This window comes from Amblyomma mixtum, chromosome 8 (genome assembly GCF_055824585.1).
Source record: "Amblyomma mixtum isolate Tamu chromosome 8, ASM5582458v1, whole genome shotgun sequence".
NCBI classification, from domain to species: Eukaryota; Metazoa; Arthropoda; class Arachnida; order Ixodida; family Ixodidae; genus Amblyomma; species Amblyomma mixtum.
This window is the reverse complement of record NC_143019.1, coordinates 17,474,507-17,496,051: the sequence shown is the minus strand read 5'-3', so window position 1 is coordinate 17,496,051 and position 21,545 is coordinate 17,474,507. Positions and strand designations below refer to the sequence as shown.

The following is a 21,545-nucleotide window of genomic DNA, read 5'->3' as shown; positions in this document are numbered from 1 at the left end:
CTTAAAAGCCTCCAAGCATGAAGAGTTCAGACAGTAGATACAGTAAACCAATCTTCAGCAAAAATGAGCTTGGGTAGGCATATACTTATGTTTCTAGGGCCATGTGGTTGTGATACAACTTTTGTTGCATTAGTGCTCAGTTAAGTATTAATAATATGAGCATGTATTTTTGAGAATGGCATTTAAAATACAAAAAAATGTTCAAGGCCATCACTGAATTGCATGCCTGGTTAGAAAGTGAGTACCACATGAGATGGCTGTTGCACAGAATGCAAAGATAGGAGACCAGTCCTCAAGCCAACTGATCAGCATGCTATCGTGATATCTCAAGCCACCTCCCTGGGTACACTACACCAAAAGCTGAAACCTTTAGACAAATTATCATTTTATTCAAGGAGTTCTGTGCTAAGGCCAATTGCAGCCAAACTGCTCACTTAGGGCATTTGTTTGGAAAGTTCGATTGAAAAGAATAAACTGTTGGTAACTGACATTCACACAAGAGAAATGTTTTAAGAAGTGCTACATTTTGTGATTGTTGCTGTTATAATGCTAATAATAATTGGTTTTCAGGAAAGACAAAGCACAGTAACTGTCTCACTTTCGTTGGACACCTTAGCCGAGCCGTGATGGAACGGATGGAGGAGGGATTTAAGAAAGGAAGAGAGGCACCACAGTGAAGGGCTCTAGATTTATTTCTACCTCCTGGAGTTCCTTAACCTGTACTAATGTTGCACAGCACGCGCGTGCACAAACCTCTACAAGTGGAATTTTTCTAGATATTGTGGCATATAAATGTACCCCGCTCTCGCCTCGAGCCAGCAGCGAATGCCCGCCGTCGGGAGTGGGGAAAGAGGATACTCCTGTATGTCGTCCCGCTCCCTAGACAATGACGGGACGTCATGGCAGCTTGCTGGCCACTTAGGGAAGGGAACAGTCCTAAGCTAGTGAGTAACAACTTAAAAAAAAGCATTTAACACTAGGCCACGGTCCAAAGTATCCTTAGCCAATCACAACAGTAAATGAAATAAGCTCTTTAAAGTTTGGTTTTATTAAACAAACCAGGTATAAAAATTCTAGAGCTTATAATTTTTTTCATGTGATTAGTTTCTTGTTTAGGTATAAAAAAAATTTAATGGGGTACCTTTTTATCATGGAGGAATTCTGTGCAGCGGTTCTGAATGCGGGTGGAGCTTCACTGCAGACTTCAGTTGGCAATACCGGAGGTACCGGAGGGGTTAAAACAAGAACTCGCGGCAGGAAACGGCCTCTTGCTTGCCTGCAACCTGTGAGCCCTACCTCCATATGGCCTGGATGGATCCCTCCCTACTCACTGATTCACGAGCCAGCTGGCCAGACATGGATAGTGGATAGAGCTCTCCGTGAGGCCCAGGCCCATGGACTCTTGGACAAGTAGGAGTCCACCCTTGAGAACCTTTTGTTCTTTTCTTAAATTAAAGTTGTTCCTCCCCCTCTTCCATGAACCCAACGTTGGTCGAGGACTTGGTGAGCCTACCGAACTTCTGTTTTATCGTGTAGAGCATTCTTCCACGAAGTGCTTTACCTTTATCGCGTTAGATTAATAAACTATTTCCTAGAGTGCTCTGCCGTTGCCTATTTCGTTCGAACCTGCCGTGGCTGTGACTCTGCGCCACGGGTTGGGGAAACGTGTCGCGTACGAGCTGCGTGTAGATGGCACAGAAGCTCGCCTTCCCGGCCGGCTGAACGCAGTGACTCCATAAATATAATTAACGCGTTTTGTTGTAAGTTAATCGGTCTATGAGTGGAAGAATGAGGTCGTTCGTGTTTCCGAAAACTGCCTTCGTGGGTAGTTCGTATCTATAAACGTTGCAGGAAACGCTGTGGCTTGAAAGCGGTCGAGAACAACAGGCGCTAATTCCACCTTCGAATAGCGTCGGCCACACGCGATTGCCGCGGTGAAGTGCGGCAAGGGAATGTGTCACGCGGCTGAACTAAACGGCCGTCGCAAAAGCAGGCCCAATGACTGCTGAAAGCACATAGGTTTTTTCGCTCAAGTCGCTAGATAAGTTGCGCACCATAACGGAACTGCTGTGTAATGAAACCAAACAGTTTCGTTTTCGCATTTTGCGCGTACGGTCAGCAGCCTGACAGCCTGCCTCAGCTAAAGCGCTGTTGGATAATAAGCCGACTTGTGTAGGTTATAAGTTGAATGTTTAATTTGTTTCTTTCGTATGTAGGTACCAACGTTTTTCGTCTCAGTCATAAAATTTCTCAACGCTGACGTGATCAAGGATGGATGTGATAGAGCAAGCTGTATCGAGGTATGCATCAACTTCAACCGACCGACATGTCAAACGTTGATGTCAACAAATGTCAACCAACGTCAACCCATCTAAAAACGTTGATGTCAACCGCTAAGAAGCTGCAAGTAGCGAACGAAGCGTTTGTAGTAAGTTGACATTTTTGCTAGTATTTGCTTGACGTATTCGTTCTTGTTGTCATGTGTTTGAGACAGAGCTTGCACATGACTGGCTAAAGCATGCTCTGTGTTTTTGCGCGCCTGTGGGTCCAGCGTCGGCGCCCATTCGAGGTAAACGAACAACAGCGGAGCTGCGTAAACGGCTATTTTCGGCTGATTTTCCGCAGTAAAAGCTGTGCTAGTAACAAGGGAATCCATGCCGAAAATTCAGTGTTGATGTACGCAGTTTACTTGCGAAATTGGCGAGTGATGGTGAGATCTGTATTTCGTTTTTGGGGAAGTGGGGAGTTTTTGGGGAAAGGCGTATCATTGTGTGCCGGGGCTGCTCGACAGCAACGGAGTCAATATGAACCTGACTCACAACACTGTGAACCACTCGCAGTTCTTCGAGGACCCTGGGACCGCGCCCCCACACTCAGAACATCGAGAGTTCCTTGCTGAAAGCCAAGGCCCGCCTGATGGCGGAAGCTTCACACCGGAGCTCGCGGACTGATGGAGGTCATCTCAAAGCACTGCTCCATGTAAAGTGAGCCCCTGACATCTCCGGCAGTACACGAGGCCTTCCGGGTCTCAAAGCTGCTTTGTTAGCTTTTCTTCTTTTCCGTGAATGGAGCGAAGAGCAGAGCAGCTGTGAAAGAAAATAAGAGAAGAAGGGAGAATAGACCAGGAGGTGGAGAGCGGTGGAAGGGGTGAAAAGGAGCAGAGGAGAAGGGAGAAAAGGAGGAGAGGAGGGGTGGCGCTGCAAGGGGGGTTAAGGAACGCCAATGAGGAAAAAGCCGTGTTCCCTTTGTCGTGCCTGAAAAAAAACATAGCAAGAATACTTCAGGCAGCCACAAACAAGAAAGGAAATGAACTGGAGAGACATTCATCCCAACCGCTCTTATTCTTGTCTGCAGAAAATGTTAGCACTAACATGCTTTCTTTGAAGCTTTATACTTCCTTCCACAGCATGTTTTTTTCTAAATACTCTGTGTTTTCTTTACTTTACGGTCTCGTCGTTTGACATGTATGCATGATGTCATGGCCATGTTCTGTCATCTTGTATGCTTTTTGCTATACTGCCTCTGCGCTTCATTTTTGGTTGCTAGCTACAGTATTTGCAGCTTTTTCTGTGCCTTATACTCCCTTGATTTTGGGTACTGGCTCGCATTTGTGACATATTGTTATCAAGTTTCCTTCTCATTCTGTTCCGCTTTCAGAGCACGATAAATGACGCTATTCCGTGCGCGCAGAGTGTCATATTGCTCTCTAATATGACACTCATTCGCCTCGCTTGCTTTTGAGTGGTCCCAGGTACAGAGATGATGTGAGAAGTGCATTTTGCTGCTGTCCACTTTCTCTATTTTATGGTTACATTTTTCGTGCATTTGTGTCAAAAGCTAAGTGCTTCCAAAATCAACCTTTGCATGAAAAATTATGTTAATGTTGCTTTTTCCCATGCTGCATATACAGGAATGTTCTTGAAATCCCTTAAAAGAAAAAAAAAGCGCACCAGGAGAGCCGCTGTTCCACAAAGTTCTGGTGCCTTTTGGCACCATTAGCTGTGACAAGTGGTGCTGGCTAATCTGTGTCAGTGGATAGGTTTGCTTATTTGCAACTATGTTCAGAAGCTGCTTCTCTGAAAGAGAGACATGCTGTCAAAGCGCAGTGGATCATGGCAGCCCTTTAGGTCTTTTCTGTCGACAAGTAATGCAAGCCTACTAAGCTTGTAAAGTTGCATGACTGATATAGAAAATGTGGCGCGCGTGGGGACCATATTTTACCGCTAGAACAATTTCAGTTTTATGTTTACATTGCAACATTGTTGCCTTCAGCAACGAAACTTATCCGTGGTAATCCTACGTGTATCATGTGCCTGCAAAAGTTCTCAGGCCTCACCTTGCTTACAATGAGTGCATCCTGCATTTGTGCATCTTTTGCGCGGTGGCTCAGTGGTTATGGTGCTCGGCTGCTGACCCAAAAGACGCGGGTTCGATCCCGGCCGCGGCGGCTAGAATTTCTTTGGAGGAGAAATTCTAGAGGCCCGTGTACTGTGCGATGTCAGTGCACGTTAAAGAACCCCAGGTGGTCGAAATTTCCGGAGCCCTCCACTACGGCGTCTCTCATAGCCTTAGTCGCTTTGGGACGTTAAACCCATAAACAACAACAACAGCATCTTTTGCCTCAGGTGTATTAATTCACATATTGAAATCCATGCAACTCTTATCTTTTGCACGATACAGCAGAAAAAGCCAGCCCTGTAGTTTTTATTTTGTGTTGTTTCTCTAGTAATTAGGTAGTAATGGTTCTTTGGTGTTGCATCACAAAGAAGCATTGCTACTTCTTTCCACAGCACCTGAATAATCTTGCTTTCGGAAGCACCTGCAGCCCCCAGACTGCGATTCATGCATACATGAAGCAGCTGCCACTGCTTCTGGCATAGACTTTTTTTTTTTACTTGGGCTGTTTTGCTCTGTTTTACTTTGCAGGCACCTGAACCAGCATAGGCGAGACAAGGAGTGCAAGTTGCAAGTGAAGAATCTTTTGAAAGATCTACTGCCAATGTTCAGGGACACAGAGGCTTCATGTTCATAACTTGTGAAGTGATGCGTCAAGTTATGTGAAGTGTGGTGCCTTTACACGAAGTGGAATGCATCGAACCCTCTCCTGTTCCAGCAAGGGCTCAGCAAGATGACTGAATTGTGAATGATACATGTGGTGAAGCATTCCCGTTGACATGACTGAGCAGAGAGAAGACCACAGGTTTAGTGAAACTGCGATTATTTGGGGAAGGCTCTGGTGCAAAAGATGCGTCGTGAATAAGTAGTCAAAACGATGTCTAGGCATTTTTTGCACCATCCGTGATCTTGCTTTATCTATTTCAGTGCTTGCAGTTCTCACAGTAATCCGCACTTATTTGCAAGCTGCAGTGTTGGCCTTAAATAAGCAAGCATTGATCGAATAGAAAACCTTGCTTCAAAGCAAAATTTTCTTCGAAGTTGACCTCTATAGAATGTGAGGTTGCATATGCTTTGATGGTAGTTGTAGATGAGAACTGCTCATATTAAGTTTTCAGTGTTGTACTTAAGGGTACCATTACGGGCCCATTTTTATTCAGCACATTTATTAATGACATCGGTGGTGCTGAGGAATCAGTCAGATTTATCGTATATGCCAAACGATTGCACTGTGCTACTTTCAGGGCCGAATACTAGCACTTTAGTGAGAGAGAGAAGGATCTTTCTTGACAAATTTTCTGTGGTCCAAACAGATTAGACCTAAAATTAAGCGAAATAAAACAAGCCGTTAGTTCCAGCACAAAAATATTAATTTATTTTAATGAATTGCTTTACTGTACAGTTAGGAAATCATAGTACAGAAAATATTTCGTGTGACTACTTCTGCTTGCTTGCCATGGGGACATCTGTAGAAAAGTTGTCGTTGGAAATATTTATTGGTGGAAATATTTTTCCTACATCTGTACAGATTCGAATATATCGCTTATTGTTTTCATCGCGTGTGAACTACTGTGGTCTCGTGTGGGTGACTGCAACCCAAGAAAATATACCATAACAAAAAGATCATTGGACTCGTTGCAAGTGTCCCGTACTTGTTTGTCTCTCGAAAGGCCTTCCTAAGCCACAATTTCATCCAAGCCAGCCATATGCACAATTTCCGAATATCGTGCTCTTTGTATTTTTCTACTCAGTTTGAGATTATTCAAGAGGTACTGCATCTCTTAACCCTTTAACCGCCAACCCCTATCTGTACTTGTTGTGGGTGATTGTACCAGTACCGCCAATGATGAGTCGCACTCATCTGGCCGGATGTTGTTCTGCTTCCCCCGCCAAAGACGAGTTACAGCTGGTGCTTACGTAGCTACTAGAGGGCGGTAGTTGTCTATGAAAAAGCACATATTGTGCCTTTAGCGCATGTTTTAAAGGGATACTGAACCAAACTTTTGGAGCTGCTCTTTTACATGTAAACAAGAGCTTGAAGGCTAAAATTGATAAATCCGACAAGCATTTTAGTGAAAAAGGTGGATAACGTTTTTTTTCGCGATTTATTGCCGTATCATTGCACCTGGCGGCTGCCTGTGGAAGCTGTGACTAGACATCACAACACCCGCGCACCCACTGTTCCCGCAGGAGCACGATTGCCATCGCTACTCACGGCTTTTCCATGTCTGTCGTCTGCTCATGGTGTACACAGATATGTCAAGATGTTAATCGATGCTGTCTACGTACCATAACCGTATGCACGCTTATGTTCGCTAAATGCAGCTACTTTTTCCGGACCGTACGCCATTTCTAACATTCTCACTTTTAAAACAGAAGCGTGACGATGTTCAGACTAGTGGCGCCATCTGGTGTTAAGGAGGGGAAGCATTGTTGTCAACAAACTGACACCCTTCTTAGCCTAAAAGGGGTAGAATCGTCACTCTAAATAAAAAAATAAAGCAAATTATTACTCATAAGCTTTCTTATGGGTGACAGGAGACGAAGCGAAAGACCGGTGGCCTCTTTATGGCCAATGAACGCGCTGAAGAAGCCATTAACAACAACGAAACCAGCCTGAAGCGAGGTTTCATGCATCGAAGGGCGCCGCCATATTTGTCGCCGTGGGAGGGTGCCATGGCGTCACGCTCTTCACCTCGCGTCGGCTGGGAGGGCTTGGCGCGCGCTCATGAACCATCGAAAATAAAACCATCTACTGTAAAATATGCGCAGTGACGACTTGATTTCAGTGTAATCACATTTCGAGAATCTATTTTCAGCGTTCTTGCTTAATTTTCAGATTTTGCTTCAGTATCCCTTTAAGCCTGACAGTGGTCATTTCATACTGGTGTCGCATAGGAAGAATGCCGATGGTAGAGCAGTTCTCGCAGCAGCATGGCTGACAATCTGGAACTTGTTACTGGCAGTGACCCTCTGACTTCGTTTGCGAGCTGGAGACTGCTTCAGATGAAGATGGCGGTGACGCACTGGGTAGTGCACTGACGAAACCTTGTTTGTGTTTGGACAAAGTAGCGTCGGAGCACTTTGCAGTGTGTTAGAGTGTATGGGATCAAATAAGTATGGCGTAATTCTGTACATTGTAACCCATTACTGAGGTGTGCACTGAAGGTGTGCTGCCTTCAAGAGCACCTTTTTAAATTTTTGTGGTGTAACCAGAAACCATAGAAATAATATATTTGCAGAATCAGAATTACATTGGAAAAAATTGACAACTTTAAAAAATTTTCATTAATGGTACATTTTTTGGTAATTTGGTGCGGCTGTTTGCGTCTATGTCGACGTTTGTCCGGCAGCAAAAGAAACGTTTATGCTGAGAAAATTTCATTTAGAAGTTTTCCTGCCACTTTGTTTAAACTCTTGATGGTTGCACCAAAAAGGACTGCACGGTCATTATTTTCAAGTGAATGGCAGTTAGCCTAGCCTGTGGGATCAGTGATAAGGGAGCAAAAAAACTATCAACGCGCACAATTTGTTTTCAAAATCGGCCAGTGATGGAAGTGTACCTGTATTTTGACACGACAGCGTTGAGCTCGTGTTGCTGAAAAGCTGGTGTTGATGTCTGCATATGTTGTCGATGTCGGAGTCTACGTCTTGACCGTGAGCAAATACTCGCCAGAGAAGCAACTTTGGGGCAGGTGGGCCACGTAACCTTGTGGCATCATCACAACTTGCCCTAAGGATTGTGGGCGAACTGCCCATCGTGGCAGGTGGCAGTTAATGATTGGTCGCCAAGGAAGAGCATCCTTGGTTGCACAAGCCCCACCAGTGGCAGCACCTGCCATCGTAGGGCAGTGGCGCATGGCTTAACCGCTGCACCACTGCAGCAGGAGTGGTACGAGGACTCCCAGGGATCTATGAATGTTAAGTATAGTAAAGTTTCTTCGAAGGAAGGTTCGCAAACCCTTCCTCTAGTTAATTCGGCGTGAAGGAAGACCAGGAGGCGTTGTTTCTCGCAGATGATGACAAATATAAGAGAAGCATATATTTACAACATATACAAGGAGCAAAACTGGAAAACAGCAGACATGAATTTACAAAGGGAAAAACAAACTGCGCTACTTTACTCTTCGACCCCGCAGGTTAGAGCCTAGTAGCAGAATGTTTCATGCTAAGCATGGAGCCCCAGCTCAGGCTGGTCTCCATCCGTTTATTTCGGTTTTTATCACCGCAACAAACAAAGAAATGGGGCGGTGATTTTCAGTGGCCCGCCCCAAACATCAATTCTCCAATCATTGACCTACCCCGTGGGTTGAGCTCAGCCTCAAACCCAGGGGCTCGCTAAGAAAATAAAGAACAAATACAACACCACTCTCTCGTCGGAAAGAGCATGCACGTCCTCTCCCGTTGGGGCTCTCCTTCTGACCTGTCCCAAGCAGACCGCCGCCCCCCTCTCCACTCGCACTGCAAGTCAAGATCTTGGTACAGATGTGCACCCCCTGTTCTCAGTGCTTGTCATATGCAAACAATAAGAGAAGCCGGTACGGCACAGACGGTGGGGCGCTCGGACAAGGGTGATCGATGAGCGGGCGGATAAAAGTGAGGAATGCATGTCGTTCCCCACATCGCCAGAAAAATGCTCGAATCGTCCTTTCCTGGGCTCTCTCGGTCGGCTCGGCATACCAGCTACGACAGGGTTCCTATTTTCCCCCACAAATTGATAGAGACACCGTGAAGATAGCAGTGCATCAAAAGACCAACTCCCTACTGCACTGTGCTTGGAGGTGCTTTCGTTCACAATGGACAGCCACCGCCGCGAGGGCAGCGCCCTACACAGTAGTTGCAGCTAGAATTTAGCAGCGGCCTTACAAGTATAGAATGACCAATTTCGCCTGTATGTGCATTATTCCAGTAACGCACATCATTTCCATAAGGCGGAGCTTCCAAGCTTCATATTTGTTTTTTCTACTTTATAAAAGCTTTGGTTTTAGTGAAAGTAATGTCCTTGTCATTGTGATACACTAATAGATCAATACAAGAGAACCTCAATTTTCCTTTGTTGCTTTAAACCAATAGTTCATTCAGTATACACACATATTACCGATGTTGTGGACCATCCCTCATTTTCATATGTGCTACGAATTGCAAAGACCTGAGCATAATCTTCCATTTATATTAAGCAAACATTAGCAGACTGTTGGTTTCGCACTTAAACTACTGTAAATGTTATATATGTTTCTGTGGCCTTGTACTTTTTACTGTTTTCTTTAGCTCAGTTTATCCTCTTGATGTCTTGCAAATGGCTGATAAAACAAATGATTTCTGCTGTGATAGCGTGCAGTAGTACCTACTACCGATCGCAAACGTCTCTCTCTCGACGGACGTATGTTTCAGTTGTCCATTTTTCTTTTACTATTCTATTGTTCATTTGTTCCGAATGTTTGTTTTTCAGTGTGCGTCTTTTGTTATGCAAGTGGTGCATTTGTATTCCCAAGAAATGTGTTGTATTTTTGTTTTTTTTTGCTCCTGTTGTGCACTGCTTACATTGCTTACTGTTCCTTAGTAATTGTCTCTCCGTATTAGCTTATTTTATTTCTGTGCTTCCTAAGCTGGACGTAATAACTGGTGTAGTAAATTGGGTACCTGGACCTAGTTAAGCTGTTGGTAGAGCTTTTTGCTCAAATGATAGGCCTAGGAGGAATGGATTAAATCTACTTGCTTTTAGCTCAAGCATTAGCTTGACACGTCATCATCATCAGTCTGACTACACCCACTGCAGGACAAAGGCCCCTCTTATATCTGTCCAGTTAACCCTATCCTGTGCCAGCTGCGGCCGTCCCATCCCCGCCAAACTTCTTAATCTCATCCACCAGCCTGACTTTCTGCCAACCCCTTGCTACACTTGCTTTCTCATGGAATCCATTCCGTTAATACATGCCCTGCCCAAGCCCATTTCTTCCTCTTGATTTCAACTGAGATGTCATTAACCTGTGTCTGTTCCCTCACCCACTCTGCCCTCTTCCTGTTTCTTAACATTACACCTATCATTTTTCTTTCCATAGCTCGCTGCGTGATCCTCAATTTAAGTTGAATCCTTTTCGTTATTCTCCACGTTTCTGCCCCTTAGGTGAGTACTGGTAAGATATAGCTGTTATATGCTTTCCCCTAGACGGATATTGGTAAACTGCCATCCATGACCTCAGAGAACCTGCCAAATGCTGTGGTTGATTGAAAATACCATTTTCATGATGCAGGCTTGGTCGCCACACATTGCCAGGACTACATGCCTTCTAGTCAAGGCTTGCATACTTGCATACACCCTGCAAGCCACTGAATGACTACTCGTCTTACCAGCATGGGAAGTCAGCAGGGTACCCACGCAGCTGAAAAGTGCAGCCGCTGCCGCAAAAGCTTCGCAAAGAGATGGCGCCTGATTGAGCACCTCCGCATCTACACTGGCGAGCGTCCGTGCCTGTACAACTACTGCAGTCGCAGGTTTACACACCGGACTCGCCTGGTCGCGCACATCCTCCCCCGTTCATCTTATTAGCGGTCGGACCTGTCACCACTGCCCCAAAAATCGATATATGAGCGTGCCAGGCTTGTCCAGATTTCTGTTGCACAAAAGTAGTGAATGACATAGCCTTGTGGTAGAACGCTAATTGTTAAAGGAGCAGTTTCTGCACGGTTCCTGGTCAAAAGCACTTGACTAGAATATGACTAAAGCATGACTCATGATCATGCAATTTCACTCGGAAACACCATTAGTCGGTTTTTATTATTATTAATTTTTATTATTATTTACAAATACTGCTGTCTCTGAGGAGAGACATAGCAGGAGTGGGTAAATACATTAGTAAAAACAAATAACATGGGTAGCATAGAGATAGATAATACAGAAGTATTAAAAACATATTAACAGGTCAAATTGTCAGGCAACTGAACAACAAACTCTTCAATTGGCAATAAACGAATTGAGCCGTCCAATCCATTCCAAATTTCAACAGTTGTTCTTTGCTGTCTCTTTTTCTTTGTTCTACAGCTAGCTTTTTTACCTTTGCCTTCACCTTTGATGTAACCTGGCGTTCTGGTGTGTGTGTACCTACTCAGGTTGGACCAAATGCGATTGATTGCTTTTGTCATTTCTTTTATTTGTCTTTCACTTGTGTGCTGATAGTGTGTTGCGCTTTGTTCTTGGGATATCACGGCATTTGGCTGCAGTTGACATGTGATATTAAGGAGTTGTATGCTTTTTGCTATACTGCCTCTGCACTTCATTTTTGGTAGCTAGCTTCTGTATGTGCAGCTCTTTCTGTGCCTTGTGCCCCCTTGATTTTGGGTACTGGCTCGCATTTGTGACGCATTGTTATCAAGTTTCCAGCACATTCTGTTCCGCTTGCAGAGCACGATAAATGGTGCTATTCTGCGCGCGCAGGGTGTCATGTCGCTCTCCAATATGACGCTCATTCGCTTCGCCCGCTTTTGAGTGCTCCAGGTCCAGAGATGATGTGAGAAGTGCGTTTTGCTGCTGTCCACTTTCTCTGTTTATTTTATGGTTACCTTTTTGGGGGCATTTGTGTCAAAAGACAAGTGCATTCAAAATCAACCTTTTGCATGAAAAATTGTGTTAATGTTTCCTATGCTGCATATACAGGATTGTATTTGAAATCCCTTTAAAAAAAAAGCGCACCAGGAGAGCCGCTGTTCCACGAAGTTCTGGTGCCTTTTGGCACCAGAACTTTTTTGGCACCAGTTGACATGTGATATTAAAGGTGCACTGAAAAGGATTCTGAACATGTCTTTTTGCCGCGGAAACTCAATCTACACGTTCCTAGCATTCTTAGAAACAGTGACTTATTGCCCTGTGTGGCCGATCTCCCTAATTAAATCGAATTAACGTCCGGCTCCCGCCTTTTTTTTTTAATTCTGCCTCGTACGGTGGGCGGAGTCGACCAACGCGTGGAGCGCCTTTCACCCAGTCCCGTGGAGGCTTTGCTTTCGCTTTATTTTGCTTTTTAGGTTTCCATGAATAGAATAAATAGTTTCATTCGCAGATAATATAGCCGCAAAATAAGCCCGAAGAAATAAAAATACGCGCGGACTATTTGCTACTACGGACTACTATGTATTACTCCGCCGATGGCAGAGCGGCAAGCCGCCACGGGACTGGGTGAAAGGCACTCCACGCGTTGGTCGACTCCGCCCATCGTACGAGGCAGAATTAAAAAAAAAAAGGCGGGAGCCGGACGTTAAATCGATTTAATTGGGGAAATCGGCCACACACGGCAGTAAATCGCAGTTTCTAAGAAAGCTCGGGACGTGTAGATCGAGTTCCCGCGGCAAAAAGACAAGTTCAGAGTCCTCTTCAGTGCACCTTTAAGGAGTTGGCTGTGCATTCATTGTCCGTCTGTGCTTAAAGGGGCTCTGAAACACCTTCCGAGGAGAGCACATGAACTCGCTCAATCGCTGCATTCTGTTGTTAGGAACGCCTGAGCTAAATAATACACTTATACACGCAGCAGAGAACATGCAATCACGCGCGAAAGTTGGTGAGCCCTTTCCGGCGACTTTTTCATGCTCGCACCCTCCTCCGTCGCTTGCACCTGTGTTTAAAAGTTGGGAGATGGGCATTGGTTAGATCCTTTCAGACATCAGGCAGCTGCTGTGGCTGCGGCCAGTAAGCTGCGTAGCTCCGGTTGGTCAGGAAGCTCCGCCCCCGGGGGAGGAGCCGGCGGAGGAGCGCCAACCTTCCAGAGTGCAAAAAGTAACGAGAGGAGAGGGAAAGGCGGGAAGGCACTGAAATTCAAATTTTGACTACAGATAGCTCTGCTTCTACGAAGCGCATTAAAAAAAACTCTTGCTGGACAGTATTCGTGAAGCGGCGTGCTTTGACATCCAAGACATATCGCAACTTTATAAGAGCTCCTTTTCAGAGCCCCTTTAAAGGTGCACTGAAGAGGAATCTGAACTTGTCTTTTTGCCACGGGAACTCGATCTACACGTTCCGAGCTTTCTTAGAAGCTTCGATTTATTGCCCTATGTGGCCGATTTTCCTAATTAAATCGAATTAACGTCCGGCTCCCGCCTTTTTTTTTTTAATTCTGCCTCGTACGATGGGCGGAGTCCACCAACGCGTGGAGCGCCTTTCACCCAGTCCCGTGGCGGCTTGCCGCTCTGCCATCGGCGGAGTAATACGTAGTAGTCCGTAGTAGGAAATAGTCCGCGCCGATTTTTTATTTCTGCGGGCTTATTTTGCGGCTATATTATCTGCGAATGAAACTATTTATTCATGGAAACCTAAAAAAGAAAATAAAGCGAAAGCAAAGCCTCCACGGAGCTGGCTGAAAGGCACTTCACGCGTTGGTCGACTCCGCCCACCGTACGAGGGAGAATTAAAAAAATAAAGGCGGGAGCCGGACGTTAATTCGATTTAATTAGGGAAATCGGCCACACAGGGCAATAAGTCGCAGTTTCTAAGAATGCTAGGAACGTGTAGATCGAGTTCCCGCGGCAAAAAGATAAGTTCAGAATCCTCTTCAGTGCACCTTTAAGGTAGCCTTCAGCATTCACTTGTATCTGTGGTGCCAAGTGAGCTGTGACATGTGGAGTGGTGTGATTGTTTGAAAAAAATACTTCCATTTTCACAATGCAGGTAAGCAGCCACACCAGTGCAACTACTGCGGTAAAACATTCACGAGGAGGGGCCACCTGAATGAACACCTTTCCGTCCACACCGGCGAACGTCCGCACCTGTGCGACTACTGCGGCAACAGATTTGCACACAAGGCTGGTCTGGTGATACACATTCGTTCGCACACCGGGGAGCGTCCGTACAAATGCGACTACTGCAGCCGCAGATTTGCGGACATGAGTAGCTTGGTTACCCACGTCCGGACCCACACGGGCGAGAGGCCGTACCAGTGCCAGCTATGCCCCATGGCCTTTGCTCAAAACCACCACCTCTCGAGGCATGTTTCAACCCACCAGAGCAAAAAACGATTCCAGTGCAGCTTCTGCCCTAGGGGGTTTGCTGAAAGGTACAATTTGAACATCCACGAAAAGAGAGCACACACTTCAGATACTCTACTTACATAACATTATGCTAGCATTCATAACCCAAATATTCATAACTGACCTATCTAAGTGGTTAACGTTTTTTATGTATCAACCATGTTAGCCAATTTCGTGTTTGAAGAAGGCATTCCCGTGCTCCCAAAGCACACTGGCACAGAGCTGCTTTTTGGGTGCCATTCCTTCAGATGAAGCACGGGCCTACTAAGCTCCAAAACATGCACGGCAGGGGTTAATATCATGGCACACGCAAATAGCATTTCTTTCCATTGGAGCAGTGCTTTCAAACTGATGGCTGAAATTTGTGCAGTCGAGCTGCTTTGATACGCGATATGCAGCTAGCAGAGTGTTTAAGCGTATTGCGTTTTGAGAAGAAGCATAGTATTTTGGGACAGCAGATGTTCGAAATGATGTAGTGCTTACTGTGTTCCACTGCATTTTGATTCAGTTGGGTCAGCTTTCATATCCCAGAAAGTTCCGGTCAAACACCTGGGCTGAAAACTGAAGATAGTTCAGTGGGACCCAGGTAGCCATTACGAGGTGTAACTTAACGGAAATATCGATGCAGTGCAAAAAAATTAGTTTGATTTATGAGGGCTTAACATCTTAAAGCAACTCAGGTTATGAGGGATGGGCAAAGAAATGGCAAGCAACCTGTTAAAATTGTGCCAAAGCAGAACCTGCATTCATGTAAACACTATGTGCAAAACATACTTGCTGACTACTTTGACACTAGCGATACAAACTAGAGATCACTAACTGTTCAGAATATGTGTACAGAAAAGTAATTAATAAGGTAATCATAACAAAGTCCGTTTTTATGTTAAAGGGGTTCTAAAAGGGGCTGTCAATAAACTTGCAGTATGCCTGGTATGTTGAAGCACGCTTCACGAATATCCTCTGGCAACATTTTTAAGGCACTTTGTATAAGCTGATTTACCTACACCAAAATTTGAATTAATTCATCTGTGTGCCTTTCCATCTCTTCTCATCGCTTTTTGCACGCTGAAAGATCGGCACTCCTCCACTGGCGCTATCGCCGGCACGTGAGGGAACTCCCCGAATGGGGGACGTGGGAGCAGGGAATGCTGAGTAAGTAGCTGCGGTCATGGGGGCTGCCTGATGTCTGAAAGAATCTAACCAATAGCGATCTCTCGACCAGCATACACAGGAGCGTGCAACTGAGGAGGGTGCAAGCATGAAAATGTCGCTGGAAAGGGTTCGCCAACTTTCGCACGCGATTGTGGGTTCTCTGCTGCGTGTAGAAATGTATAATTTGTCTCGGGGTGTTCATAACAGTGCAATGTAGTGATTGAGCAGGTCGATGTGCTCTTCTCAAAAGGTGTTTCAGAGCCCCTTTATGATAAGCGCTATAAAAACAAACTCTGAAGAAAATTTGCAATAACTTGCTAAAATTGTGAGGATTTGCCTAGCTGTCATCTGTGCATTTGCTTATTGTCCCCTAAATACTATGCTTCCGTTTGCAGTCGAACAAATTCTTTTACTGCTGCGAGTGCTAAACAAACGTATTGCGAAAAGGAAAGGACACCTGTCCGTTTCCTGCAGCGGTGCATTCTGGGTATGTGTTTTTGGCACTGGTTTGCAAATTCATGCAATATAGCTAGGCGGCTTACTTACTGGTTTTAACCGGTAAACATCCACCTGTATAATTAATTCGAAATTGGTTGAAACTGAAAGGAACCACTTTCTTGGTGTGTTGAGGCTGGCCAATAAACGTTTTCGCCAAGAATCTTTCCTACTCCTTTCCAAAGTACAGAAGTTGTGAAGAAGCACTCGTAACAGTGCCGCCAATATTTTAAACACACACTGAGAATATCGTAACGGGGCATTGTTTCCTTCTTCAAAAAGAGCCATGTCAGCAAGAAGCTGGAAACTCTATTAGAAGTGAACTCCTTTATTATTAAAGAGTTCACCTAAGTGCAGGCAGTTGACTCAATGCTGAGAAAGTTTTTTTGTTATTAGTAGAGAATTTTACTGGGCGATGTGTGAAGCCATTTTGTTTCTTCTACAACGAAAAAAGCTGAATTCAGCCAAGCTTGCGGGCAAAAGGATCAGTCCCCGACTGAGCACCAGACAGTGCTAGGCCACGGCTCTCATGAAGAGCTGCCACGAACTGTGGCATTGACTTGTGCGGTCTCTATCATTTATTTGCGCACTTTTTTCTTTAAATTAAAGCTCCAAAAAGAGGGTGTAGAAATTAAGCGGAGATTTCACTAACCCGTCTTTAAAAAACTCAAGATCGTAGCACGCAATACAGGATGTTTTGCCTAAGACTTTCTGTAGCTTTTAAAAACAGGCTGTTGAGTTAGAAGAGTGTTGTAGCGGTGTAGCATGTCAGAATATAGCTTAAGATGTGTTAACTAGCAGGCTGGTTAAAGGGGTCGTGAAACGTTTTTCGAAAATTTTGAACGACGTGTGTATTTGTAATTCTGACCCTTCATTCAAAAGTATACCTTGGTTCGTTTCATCGTCTGGGTTGATTGAATAGCGAAAAAAACTAAATTTCGGTTTCCCACCGCGCGTCCCCCTCAACTCACAGCAAACGTCATTTTAAGAAGCCAATCAGAGGCTTCTGTCGTCAACAGCGAGGCCTGTTTAGCCATAGTTGACCGAGGTTACAGCGCGCATATTGACTCGAATGTGGCACTGTCGTCTGCTCAGAATGGAGTCTGCTAGCTGTCAAGCTGACGTATGTGCGAAAACTTGGCCGGCGCGCCGCACCAGTCGCCGCTTGCGAACGGCCGCCTACTGCAAGCAGGGACACGGAGCGGCAAGCATCTTTGCGCCGCTAGACTCATGCCCGGGCCACATCCGGTGTAACACTTTGCCACCGCACACCAGCGCCTGCGCGCTGCTTGGCTACTGAAGTTCGCACCAGAAAAGACAAAATAGCGATGTTATCAGAAAGACTGCGGGCTGTACTCGGGCGGCGACAAAGCATGCCTGCCCACATAGCGCGCTTTCGGCAACGGCGCTGGACACGGGCGCGCCGGGCGACGAACTGCACTGCTCTCTGGCTGCCCTGGTCGTCGCTAGGCCTGTTTCACACATCGAAGCCGCGGTGGACAGCGCTTCGGAAGTAGCCTGGGTTATAATAAAATGCCTGCTTTTGGCATCGCTTTACTGTCAACAGCATCGTCTCACAACAAAAAATATGGTCCTGGTTGCGGTGCGCTCGGCAGCGGAGCTATATAGCGGACGCCAGGCGCGCAAGCCGGACCGCAACGGCCGGGCAGCGGCAGCTGAGCGGCGGCTGTGGCAAGAAATTTGCTCGTATTACAGTTGCTGCTTCTACCAGCAACTCGGCATTATTGAACGATCCTCAAAAATGATCTATTTTCCACACTTCTTGCTCCCACAGTTTATTATTTACTTGAATAAAAATCTTTAGCTCATTTTGCCAGCGGACGGGATCCAAGCTTGCCGGCCGGCCTGCAGACTCGCTGTATTTTACATTCGCACCAGAAATGACAAAACAGCCATGCTATCAGAAAGGCTGCCTGTGATGTTCGAGCAGTGGCAGCATGCCGAGCTTTCTGCAACGACGCCGCCTGCGGACGCGCCGGGCGATGAACTGCGAGGCTTGCCGGCGGCCCTGGTCGTCGCTAAGCCTACCTGGTTTTGCATTGATACTATCGATACCGCAGCTGAGGGAGCTTCGGAAATGGTCAGCGCTGTAAAAGGTACTACTCTCGTCACCCCTTTAACTGTGAACCTGTCCCATAATAAAATAAAGATATGCTCGATTTCCGCGACGCCAGCGGAGCTAGCAAATGCCAGCTATGCGAGCGGCGACCAGGCAGTAAATAAAGCGGTCATGAGATGAAATTTACTTGTATCGCCGAATTAAATACTGCCAGCAACTCGGCATCAGCCAACGATCCTCAAAAATGAATCATTTTTGGCATTCATCTATTCCAGGGCTTGTTATGAGCGTGAACAAATAATACTAGCGTGTTTTTCTGACGCCGGCAGCCGGCATCCAGGCTGACAGGCCGGCCCCGAGAAACGCGCCCCCGCGTCATTATGATGCTGGCGCTCTGCGCGCTTGCATTCTGCCCCTAGTGAGTGCGACGCGCCGCGTGCGGCCTGTCATTGACATCGGTTGGGCGCAGGCGGCGAGCTGCTGTCAGTCGTCGTTACGCCGCTCGCAACGGCACGCCGCGCGCCCGGCAAGTAGCAGTCATGCCGAGAGCCCGTGACATCTCTGCCTGCGGGAGCCCTGACCGTGAACCTCCGAACCCGGTCGTGGACTCGAGTCTTTATCTCTATCGCAAGGGATGGGTTGACTCGCAGCCCCGTCTGCAAATTATGCCTAACCCTCTTCACGCTTCTGGAATATATTTTTCTGCAGGAAAGAAGAGAAGCGCGGAGCCGATGCGCGCCGCGATAGCTGACTCGTTCGTATTGAGTTCATGTAAACAGAGAGTCGTCGAGATGGGCTGACCTTGCTCATCTTGATTCTCTGACTCAAACCACCGCTGTCAAGGAACACCGCCTAGATAGGTTCACGTAAGCAAGGCTATATCGAACCGCTGATACTTAAGTCAAGGAGGATGGAGAAGCAGAACCGAAACCGAAACTGGTCCGAGGTCAGTGATTGATGTATGACCACGCGCTGCAGTTTAACAGAGTGCAATTACGCGTGCAAATAATTGGAAAACATTGTATCACTTTCTGAATTTCTCATAAAGCTATTATTTTAGAGCAAACGAAAGTTGAAGATATCCGTACGTTTCTGAAGTTCTTAAAATGACGTAGTCGAGTAGTGCGTGTTCCACCCGACGGCGGCGCATGGTCGTTTCATGAGCACAAACAGGCAGCGATTTCGAACGGGCTTTATTAAATGCAGACTCAATATTGAGTCGAAATATTTCGGAATCAGCATGTCTAATGTTTATGGAAGCAGTAAAAATTAAAACCGGACAGCTTCATTTTCTTTTCACAACCCCTTTAACTAATATTGAATAGCTAACTTTTTAGCTATTGCTGTTGGGCTCCTTAGTTATTGAGAGGCATTTAGCCCATCGTAAGTGATAACCATGTCAGTTTTTAGAATTTCGAAAACACTGTTACTCTCGGCACTGTAGCCCAACAAATTTTGGCTATTTCAACAAGTTGCGTGCACTGGAAAGGTTGCTTTGCCTGCAAGCTTCTCAAAAGCTCATTTATTTTGGCGCGATGTCTTATGAGTCTGATGGCATTACATTAAGAAAGGCATGGGTATATTGTTCTGTTGTTTATATGAAAGATCAAACGAGAAGATTGGTGACAACAGTATAGTGCCCAGTATATTCTAGGCACTATAACAACAGTGAAGAGGATGACCTTCCGCGTGCCATAACGGAACTGCAGTGTAATAAAGATCGGTTTCGTTTTCGTTTTTTGCTCTTGAAGTGAGTGTCTGGCAGTGAGTTTAAAAATAAATAAAGTGTTGTTTCACTTCATTCCAGCTAATATTACACGTTTATTGACTTGTTTTTCTTGTAAGCTTGTACGTATGAACGCGTTGACATGACTACGGAAGCTGCATCGAGGCACGCATCAACGTTGGCCGATAAGGCGATGATACCGACGACAAAACAACTGTCAAATTCAAGTAGCAAACTGCGTTTAGGGCGAGTTACTTCACGCTTTTTAAAGCTTATGCTTGACGTAGTCCTTGTCGAGTATTTGAGACGGAACTGACCTTGCGGAACTTGCGTGCGACTGGTGGAGGTGCTATGGAGGTGCGCTCTGCCTTTGTGCGTGCGTGTGAGACCAACGTGTGCGCGCAGCTGAGGCAGGTACGAAAAGATATTCGGTTAATTTTTCGCGGTCATAGCTACATTATCAACGAGCTAACGTTTCTATTTGTCCTAAATGGCCACTTAGCGCGCATCCGCTGTTTAAATCCGACATGCTTTATGGTTCTGACTGCCAGTTAGTGCACACCTACTTTTTTTTTTTTTTTTTCTGTAGCGTACACGAGGGAATGCACCGTTTACCTTTGTGTCGTTTCGGGCGTTTCTTTGTTTCCCTAAATGCACAATAATTAGCTATGAAAAGCACGATTCCATCGTGTTAATAGGCCAAGCAATCATGTGATGCATGATGCGGCGGGTTAGTATGGGAGCCATTGGAAATGTTTGTCGGTACTGGTAGCCTACAGCTTACTCCGAAAAATCAGTAGCTCCAGCGTAGCGCCATGCTTTGCGCGTGGAAATCATCTCTCTTTCAGCTGCAAAAGCAGGCATATGATCCATGCTACCTATTGTGCTGGGGTTTTTCCTTGTACTTGCACTACATTGCTGTTTCATTTTTCAGGCATAAGAACCAACGTTGCTGAAACAAGGAATTTCAATTGCCAATGGAATGGATGGATGATAGTGGCTTTACCCTTTGTATCAGGCGGCAGCTTGCACCACCTAGCATATACTTCCCCCATTGTTAATTGATTTTTCTTCTTCCTTTCTTTCAATTTCGCTCTTACAATGTCTAGTTTGGATATCTTTTTCCTCTCCAGATTCATCCCTCCCTTGATTTCCTCCACCAATCTTCCAACCTCCCCTTCGTCAATGTCACACCTTTCCCATCCACTCGCCCATCCTCCTCAGCAAATCCCAGTGCTATTTCTATGTCTTTTGCTGTTCCCTCTGGGAGGGCTGGGCGGAGTTCTCCGCACCTCAGAACTAAGTGCCCTATGGTCTCTGTTTCCGTTTTACAAGCAGAGCACACAATATCCACTTCTTCAAATTTGGACCTATATGTTTTTGTTCTCAGGGTCCCTGTCCTAGCCTCAAAAAGCAATGAACTGCCCCGCAAATCATCAAATAACCACTCTTTTTCGATGTCCTGTTTTCGTGTCCTATATATACCTGGCGCCGATTCTTCCTGCATTCTTTCTTTCCACGTCCTTCTTTCTGTCTCCTTTACCTCTGCTTTCTCTCTAGTATTTTGCTGCATCTCACCCCTCACCCGTAAATACTTTTTTCTTAGCTTTCGGGTTCTATATTTGTCCATTTTGTGTTAATACTTTTTTGTATAGATACTTGTGCACCTTTTTTGCCCACCTTGTTTCC

General features: G+C 45.7%; 1 long non-coding RNA gene across 2 annotated transcripts; it reads left to right on the top strand.

Moving 5' to 3' along the window:
* Positions 1-1,211: 1,211 nt before the first annotated feature.
* Positions 1,212-14,171, top strand: LOC149331525 (uncharacterized). Of its 2 annotated transcripts, XR_016285074.1 has the most exons (4): positions 1,212-2,428; positions 2,841-2,984; positions 4,927-5,200; positions 14,045-14,171. It is a non-coding gene; the product is annotated as an uncharacterized LOC149331525 (long non-coding RNA). The 2 variants fall into 2 exon arrangements; XR_016285073.1 differs by lacking the exon at positions 14,045-14,171 and having other exon boundaries at positions 1,213-2,428; positions 4,927-5,954.
* The last annotated feature ends 7,374 nt before the right edge of the window (positions 14,172-21,545 follow it).